This window comes from Pinus tabuliformis, chromosome 7 (genome assembly GCF_031772625.1).
Source record: "Pinus tabuliformis cultivar Carrire ecotype Pingquan chromosome 7, CPIR1, whole genome shotgun sequence".
Classification (NCBI taxonomy): domain Eukaryota; kingdom Viridiplantae; phylum Streptophyta; class Pinopsida; order Pinales; family Pinaceae; genus Pinus; species Pinus tabuliformis.
Window position 1 is genome coordinate 1038979488 of NC_142293.1, and position 10072 is coordinate 1038989559.

Below are 10072 nucleotides of genomic sequence, written 5' to 3' on the forward strand. Positions count from 1 at the left end.
CCTCAAAATCCGTTTGGTTGCCTTCTAACTCGGTGGTGGTGGCTGTTGGAGCTCGGATTTGGGGGTGAAGATCACGAGGAAGGCCATTCAATGCTGTGGACAACCTTCCTACAAAATCTCAATCCCATCTTGGCTGTCTCCTAGCCCACATCTGCGTGGTTTTGCTCCATTAATTGTCAAAAAACCTGAAATAAACACGTGTTAGCCACCTAGGAATAGTGACTGCCCTCATTCGTACAAATGACATAAATATACTAAGAAAATGATGCATCAGTCATGAAAAATGAAGGGTTGAGCAAGGGTAGTTAGGCCAAATGAGCCCAAAATGTTACCAAATTTGGGGCTCATCAGCGTATCAGAGACAAGTGCAAGTTGAAAGCCATGTCTTGCATTATCCTTGTCTGAGTCTGAGTTATCTGTTGAATGGGTACGTTTATACCCACTTGTATCCATATCTTCTGTATTGTTTGCTGTTTGTTCTTGGTTTTCCTGCATTTCATTAAGGTCCTGAGGGATTTCCCCTTGGTTTTCTGGGACCTGTGTTGTTTGGGTGTTCTTGGTGGGTATAGGTTCCTCCTCTGCTTCATCTTCCTCCTCAGCCTGGCGGGGTGGAGGGAAGTTCCATCCTTTGGGATGCTTCCCATTCTTCTTCTTTCTGTCAGTGTCTTTCTTGCCTTTCGGGCACATATTTTGTAGATGACCTGTTTGTTTGCAGATTCTACATCTGAAAGCTGTGTTCTCATAGTCTAGTGTCTGAGTCCAATTCATCTGCTTGTGTGTCAACTATATGCGGTCCAGTAATCATTTGTTGAGATCTACTTCCACACATATCCTGACATTCGTGTAGATCCTTTCTTCCAATATTTGGGCATCGGTTTTGACCTTTCAACAGTAACCACCAACGATCGTGCAGACTCAAATCCAGGGCATCTCGCACCGCCCCCATCGACCCCCCCATCTGGGAATATTACAGAATTCTCTCCCATCTTGGGGGTCTTTCCTTCTGAACCCATCGTAGACAATCCGGCATTTGAGACCGACCCTACCCAAGGTGCCCATCAGAATTCCATACCCGATGAAGGAACCCAGAAAGTGAAGAAACAAAGGGTTCTGAAACCAAAAGCATTGGAGGTATTCTTGAGCTTGGGCGAGGATTTCCAGTGGAGTGAGGCACTGGACACAGCTAAGCGAGTGCTGGTTGGAAGAGTCAGAGGACGTTTCTATAGTGAAGCAGTGGGCCACAGAGGTATGGGGGCATCATTTAGCCAAACCACCTGTGGTTCGGACCTTTGTAAAAGGATGGTTCACACTTCGTTTCGCTAGGGCAGGGCATACCAACTGGGTACTCTCAGTGGTATGCAATATCAAACAAGCACCGGTGATCCTTCAGAGGTGGACACCACTTTTCGACCCAGAAAGAGAGCAGTTGGGAGTAAGCCCTCTCTGGGTCAGACTACCTGGCCTGCCTCTACAATTCTGGTCAGAGGACATATTTAGGTATATTGGCAACTCCCTGAGAACATATCTACAGTATGATAAATCCTACCTTTCGACAGGAAGGACGGCGTATGCAAGGATACTGGTACACATTGATACTAGTGATGGGCTTCACGAATATATCACAATTCAATGGAGGAATTTCTCTCGGAGACAGAACCTGGATTATGAAGGGGTTCTAGTCAGATGCAAGAGATGCCACAAGGTTGGGCATCTCTACAAAGACTTCCCTCTCAATAAAAACAAGGATAGGGGAGAAGCTGGAAGGACAATTCCCCCAAAGGCAGATCATGAACAAGGGGATCAACCCCCCAACAAAGAAGACAGGAGCCAAGGTGACCCACCTCATGCAGACATGACGCTGTCACAGGGGACCAGGAAGAAACAAGGCAGGCCTCCGCTTCAACCTCCCTCTCCTCCTCTCACCAGGGCAAGAGCGGTTGCTCAGTTGGCGGTTTCCTCGGGTATATTCCAAACCCTCTTAATCCCTCTAATATGCATTCTTTTGATGGATTAAAAGATTTTCCGGTTGCTTGCTCATTGCATGGAATTGTGAACCCTCCCTCTCAACCCTCTTTGGCCATCTCCTCTCCCTCACCTGATCACACCTCCTCTAATGCTAGTCCATCATTCCCGAATCCCCCCCACCCCCGTCATCACTCCTATACCTATTGTTGGCCCTACTCGCCCTCAGCATCAAACTCAATCCAAGGCCAACCAGAAGTTAAAAACCCTGGATCATATCAGGCTTGATCTATCTTTATCCCTTCTTCCTCCCAAGCTTCCAAGGGGTCGACCCTCCTCCCTCTCAAAGGCTCAATTACGGGCTGGAGGAGAGATTGCCTTAGGCAGGCAATCAACCATTCACAGGGCACTTAGAGCATCGAATCCCTCATCTAACCCCCCTCGTGAAGATTGCTTCCTTCAATTGCAGAGGGTTGGCTAGCCCTGATAAAAAACTATCCCTCCGTAGACTGATACTTTCCTTTCCCGTTGATGTCATCTTCCTCCAAGAAATGCTGGGATCTACAGACACCATTACACACCTTCTCGAAGCTATGCTCCATAGATGGAGATTTGTAGGTATAGATTCTAATGGAAGATCTGGAGGCCTAGCCTTGGGTTTCAACACCCGCTCCATAAAACTCTGTAACTGTTGGGGAGGATTGGGGCATATTGGGGAAGACCTTTTTTCATCTGATTTGGGCTTAGAGGTGAGAGACGTAAATGTTTATGGGCCGTGCCAACACAAGCCTGCCTTTTGGGACCATCTCCTAAGCGCAGAAGCTTTTCAGAAAGATTGCTTAATCATGGGAGGGGATTTGAATTTCTCCATTGGACACTCTGAGTCATGGGGATATCATGCACAACTGGATCCTTTATCTTCCTATTTCAAGAATCTGCTGGACATCCATAATTTGTTGGACATCTCCTTTGTCAAGCTCTTACCTACCTGGATGAACAATAGAGTCGGCGAGGACTGTCTTGCTCGAAGACTCGATCACTTCCTTATAAAGGAAGGACTTCTGACATTCGGCTTTCTTCATAGACAATGGGTGGGATCGGGAGGGGTCTCTGATCACTTACCTATTTATATGGAAATCAGTAGGGGACCTCGGAAACCCAAGGGACCTTTCAAGCTCAGCTCCTCTTGGCTAAAAGGCCCCACATACAATCAAATGACCAAGGATTTATGGAAGGTGCATCCCCCAGGTGCTGGTGGGAATATAACAGAGGGATTCGCCCACAATCTCATCGAGTTGAAGAGACTATCCAAATCATGGGCCCACAATAAGAGAGTAAAAGATAATCAAACTCTATTGAATGCTGAGAAGGAAATCGCAGAGATTGAAGAAGACCTGGAAGGGGCCTACAAATTGATCGACAAAAAGAATAGACTTACTGAACTATATGCCAATAGAAGGAAAATCCTTAAGGAACGCGAAGAAGCATGGAGACTGAGAAGTAGGGCGATCTGGCTTCTCGAGGGAGATGACAATACAAAGTTCTATCACAAGTTTTCAAATGGCAGGAAAGCCATCAATACCATCTAGCAACTCTCAAACGATCAAGGTCACATTGTCAATACTTTCCCTCAACTGGCTTCTTTAGCGAACACTCACTTTAAACAGATCTACAGGGCCCCCCTGTTGCAAATCTTTCCGAGATCATTCAAGTAGCTCAATTATTCCCTCGCTTTGTGGATCAAGAGGCAGACAGGGAATTGACCAAGGAGATAACTATCGAAGAATTAGAAGACACAATAAAATAGTTTAAGAGGGACAAGAGCCCAGGGTCAGACGGCTGGTCGATCGAGTTCTATTCAGCTTTCTATGAAACCCTGGGGGAGGATCTTCTCAAATTCATTGAACACACCAGAACCAGTGGAAATATTCTTGAATCCTTCACCTCCACCTTCATCGCCCTGATCCCGAAATCTGACAACCCCGCTTCTATTGATGATTACTGACTATATCATTATGCAACTGCATCTATAAGATCGTGGAAAATATTATTGCAAACTGAATGCGACCCATATTATCCAAGTACATTTCGCTGGAGCAATTTTCCTTCCTACAAGATTGCCAAATCCATGAAGCAGTCGAAACTACCCAGGAGGTACTACACTCTTTTCACTCCAAGAAAATCAAAGGTATGATCCTAAAGGTAGATCTTTCAAAATCTTTTGATAGAGCAAACTGGTTGTATATTAGAATGATTTTAAACCACCTAGGGTTCCCTTTTGATTTCATTAAATGGATCATGAGCTGCATCACTAACATGCCTTTCAGCGTGCTTATCAACGGGGTAGCTTCTCCCTTCTTTTATTCTAAAAGGGGTCTCCGACAGGGCTACCCCCTATCCCCTTTGCTTTTTCTTCTGATTATGGAAGGTCTCAGCAGGCTGGTCAAAGAAGAATTCACAAGAGGCAGACTAAAGGAAATAAAAATCATAGATGACTACACTATAACTCATCTGTTATTTGTGGGCGATGTCCTTTTATTTATTAACGGAAGCATTGGAGATCTAAAAATCATGAAGAACACAATGGCTTTATTCCAAACAGCCACGGGCATGACTGTAAATTGCACCAAGTCGACCCTCACAGAGGCTGGATGTTCTCCCCATGAAATACATTATGCGCTACAAAGGTTCCAGTACACTCTCCTTAGGCTGGAAGATGGTCTCATATATCTGGGTTACAAGTTGAAACCTTTGGGATACAAGATTACAGATTGGACCTGGCTCATTTCCAAAATGGAGAAAAGACTAAACATTTGGTACTACAAATACCTCTCAAGGGAAGGCGGACTTACTCTCATTAAAGTTGTCCTAGAGGCCACCCCGGTTTACTGGATGTCACTAGCATGGATCCCCCGGATTATACTATCCAAAATCTAGGCCTTATGCTGGAAATTCCTTTGGAAGGGACAACAGTCAGGTAAAATATTCACATGGGTAAACTGGGAGGCCATAAATTTGCCCAAGAAATGGGGTGGATGGGGCAAAAAGAAATTAGAAGACTTCTCCACAGCTCTGGCAGCGAAACTGGGATGGAAACTTATTACAAAAAATAGCCTATGGACTAAGGTGGCATGGTCAAAATATATTTCCCCCTCAAACCTGATGGATTGGATAGGCCAAACGCAAAGATTACATACATGGGTTTCAATTATATGGAAGGCGGTGATAAAATCACTAGACATCATCAGGGCTGGCATCACATGGAAAATTCAGTCCAGAATGAAAGTAAGGATCGCTAGATCCATGGATTGGATGTGGGAACATATATAGGCTGCTAGACGACCTCAGATCTTTCCTCAGCAATAGCAACATCACCCATATTAGCCACATAGTAGACTTTGAGCGCTCCACCCCATTTCAACAAGCCTGGAAAACGGCCTAGAGATTAAACATTCCCTAACAATGGACACAACAATGGAATACCTTCATCAGGGCCCTCACTGAGGCACATGTCCGGATTAGGGAGGAAGAAGATGAAGTCATATGGGCACTCTCAAAAACTGGGAAATACACACCTAAGGAGGGATATCTAGTTCTTGTTGAAGACCGTCACCCACAAGTGCTAGAGTCATGGTGGAAGCATCTATGGAAGCTAAAGTCCCCCCCCCCCCCCCAGGAGTAGACTTCTCATGTGGACTATACTCAAGAACAAAATCCCCACTGGAGACAATCTACTTAAGCGAGCTCATCATGGCCCTTTCTGGTGCCACCTATGTAAATGCAACAATGAATCTGCATCACATCTTTTTATTGAATGTCTGGCTACCCGAGAGTTATGGAAATCGATCTCAGCAGTGATTTCTTCCCCGACAAGGTGGCAAGGCACTTCTGTAATGGAAGCTTGGTCGAATTGGTGGACAAGTGCTTGCCCACAAAAACTCAAAAATCTCCATTTACTTATATGTTGGGGAATGTGGATAGCTCATAATAGCCTCATATTCCAAAACACCTCGCTGCATTGGCCCTCCACCACCTCCCGAATTATCTCCACTACTCCATTATTCCGGATGACGAAGAGACAACCTGACCCCGAACCATCATCCCTATATCCATTGACCATACAAAGCCTTGGGCTTATTTTGACGGGTCTGCCTAGGAGGATGGATGCGGGGGAGGGGCCATTCTTCACCTCTCTGATACTCGCTCCCTCCATATACAGATGGGTCTAGGGGGAGGTACAAATAATTTCGCAGAACTATCCTCTGCAAAATTCCTCATACAACACGCATTGCAAATCCAATGCCGAGACCTTCAACTCTTTGGAGACTCAAAAATTCTTTGTGATTAGATTAACAAAAAATCTAGATGCAATGCATACACTCTATCAATCATTCTGGAAGAAGCTCATCTTCTTATTACTTCTTTTGACACTTTTACATGTCATCACATTTTCAGGGAGCGAAATGCAAATGCTAATAGATTATCCAAAGAAGCTGCGCACAGGCCATCCGGCACTTGGATGATCTAAGAACACAGAGAAGGAAATTTCTACCAGTACTACCACCGGCCCTTCATGGACATAGATGTTATAGCAAGCTCACAAGGAGCTTAGAACATTGATTTTTGCTCAATTACCACCTGTAAATATCCATATGTTTATTTACTTTCTCAGTCTTTCAACAAAAACTATGGACAATCTATATGTTATATTTTTTTTGGTAAAACAATATGATGAACATATCAAAAAAGGATGCCTCCTTGTGTGGATAAAATGCATCAATTTTGGTTATATTTTTTGGAACATAATTATTCTAACGGGCAATGCCTCTTACAGCATATGCTTATGCATATACATCATGTAATTTTTATATATCAATGAAAATTACGTTTTTTCCAAAGGGAAAAAAAAAACCATGCATGCTAAAACTAGCAAGGAAAATCATACATGAAACTCGATGCATACAAATAATCTCATTGTAGTTGCTTGATCCTACTCTTCCTTGCTTGCTCTTTGCTTCCTCCTGCCTTCTTTTCTTTTCTTGATCCAATGTTGAAGTGCTCCAATAAAACTCTAAGTGTCCAAGAGTGTGAGAGAGAGAGCTCTAAAATTTAACTGACAAAAAGTACCAACTGATCCTCATAAGCCTTTTTATTAATGAGGCCTTTATTTTCTTCAATTTTCCATTATTTCCTTCATTTTCCTCCTCATATGAAACCTGTGACCTTTCACTTTCCTTTTCTCCTAATTTCCATTATTTTCATAAATAAAATGTCAATTAATTCCTCATGCCTTTCCAAAGACTTTGTCATTTCCCTTGCTAATTTCCTTAGCCATAATAAACCAAATGAACACCCACACTTGGATTTTTTTCCCAACATTCAGCTTGGAATAAGTGTCCCATAACCATGGTTATTATTTTTCCTTTATTAACTTTATTACATTGAATTTTCACCATGGTTGTTACATGATTCCTAGGCCTTTGGGATTTTTCCTAAGACCACCCCACTCAGTTTCGAAACCATCCGACAATCCAACTCAACCAAGTAAAATAAACCCATCACACCACGGTTATCTGTAAATGGAAAGGCAAGGTTGAAACCATTGTCACACTTGGAAAAACCCATGCTGATGATAGCAAGACAACTAAATACATGCATCCATGTACCATGCATGCCAAAAATAGTAAGTAAATCATACATGCAACTCGATACCTGCAAGCAATCCCACTATACCCACTTGATCCAACTCTTCATTTCTTGATCTTTGCTTTCATTTGCTTCCTTTTCCTTCTTTTTCCTTCCTTCCACCATTGCTAGAGTGCTCCAAGAATTCTCTAAGTGTGCAAGAGTATGAGAGAATAGAGAGAGAGCTCTAAACTTGGACTAACTAAAGCTATGAACTGATCCTCATAAGCCTTTTTATTAATGAGGCCTTAATTTCTACAGTTTCCATTATTTTTCCTTCAATTTCCTCCTCACATGCAAGCTATGACCTTTCACCTTACTTTCTCCTAATTTCATTTATTTTCAAAAATAAAATGCCAATTAATTCCTCTTGCCTTTGCCATTTACTTTAGCTATAGTAAAACAAATAAGTACCCACTAGGACGTTTTTCCCAACATTCAGCTTGGAATAAGTGTCCCATGACCTTGGTTTTATTTTGCCTTTATTAACTTTATTACATGGATTTTTAACCTAGGGTTGTTACAAACCCTTCCCCCTTAGGGGAACACCGTCCTCGGTGTTCTATGACACCTACAACTAGAAAAACCGTCGAGAAGCCAAAACATACTGCCCATGGAGCTTTATAACTTAGCTCATTGTAGAATTTACAATGAATAACTTGCTGAAAATCAAACCAACATGAAAAACATAACAACATGACACCCATACAGCTTATTGGAGCTTTATAACACATATTGTGGCAGTTTTTAAATCCATATACATATATACATATACCAAAACTTATTTACCTTCACCAGCAAATAATTAAGGATACATAGCCCGCATCTGATCAAGCATATCCCATGTAGCTTCATCAGGCCCAAAGTGCTTCCATTGCACTTTAACTTACTCAATTTCTCAATTCCAGAGCATGAGCATCTTTCTTTGCAAAATGCACTGAGGTTCTATCTGGAATTATCCTTCTGGCTCCACCGGCAATACAAACCAATCAATACCATGATCAACATCATTTACATGTCTTTTAAGAAATGAAACATGAAAAACATCATGGATTTTCATTTTCAGAGGCAGTGCAAGTTTGTCGGCCGCTGATCCAATCTTCTCAATGATCTAAAATGGCCCGCAATACCGAGGTCCCAGCTTCGCAGATGACCCAATCCTCAAGGAGCTTTTCTTGGACTTGATTTGCAAGTACACATGCTCCCCAACCTAAAACTCCTTAAATGCCCTATGTTGCTCTGCATAACTCTTTTGCCTATCATGTGCTACCTTTATATTCTTCTTTATTACATGTATTTATTGTTCCATATCTCCCAACATATTAGGTCTTATCAACACCATTTTCACTAGATCACTCCAACTGACGAGAGTATTACAACTCTGACGATAGAGTGTCTCAAACATACTCATCCTCAGTGACTCTTAATAACCATTGTTGTAAGCAAACTCGACTAGTGGAAGATACTCCTCCCACTTCCGTTGTTGATGCATGACATACATCCTCATCATATCCTCCAGGATCCAATTGACTCTATTTGTTTGTCCATCTCTCTGCGTATGATAAGTTGTGCTGAAGGAAAACTCTGTACCCAAACCTGCAAATAACTCCTTCCAAAACTTGGAAGTGAACTTATCATCCCTATCTAGCACAATTTTCTTCTATACACCATGCAATCTCACTATATCTCTAATGAAGACTTGTGCTACATCACTAGTTGAATACATAGACTTCACTAGAATGAAGTGTGCTACCTTTGTCAACCTGTCAACCACAACCAAAATAGAATCATGTTGTCTGGATGTCCTTGGAAAACCTGTGATGAAATCCATAGAAATGACTTCCCATTTCTACTACGGAATCGTAATTCGTTTTTGTAATCCACCTGGATGCTTACACTCTGCTTTTACATGTTGACAATCCAAGCATTTAGCCACAAACTCTGCCATTTCCTTCTTCAGATTCGACCAATAATAGAACTTCCTCACCACTGTCAATGTTTTATGATATCCTAGAAGACCTAAATATGGATTAACATGAAATTCCCTCAAAATAAGCTTCTTGATCACATTGTTGTCCGACACATAGATCATGTTCCTAAACCTGATCAAACCATCTGTCGTGAGACTATCGTCCACATCCTGATCACATTTACTTTGCTGCTATAATTTGTGCCTAAGCTCCCAGTACCTGTCATCCTGTTGTCTTGCATGTAAGATTCGATCTTGTAAACCCATCCCATAAGAACTCATAGTTGCAATGTGATTTACCTGTATCTACTTGCTAAGAGCATTTGCAACCCTGTTCTCTTTTCCCTTAATGTACTTGATCTTGAAGTCAAAATCACTAATCATGGCCAACCATCTAGCTTACCTGGAATTCAGATTCGGTTGGTCAAACAAGTATCCTAATCCACTGTGGTCACT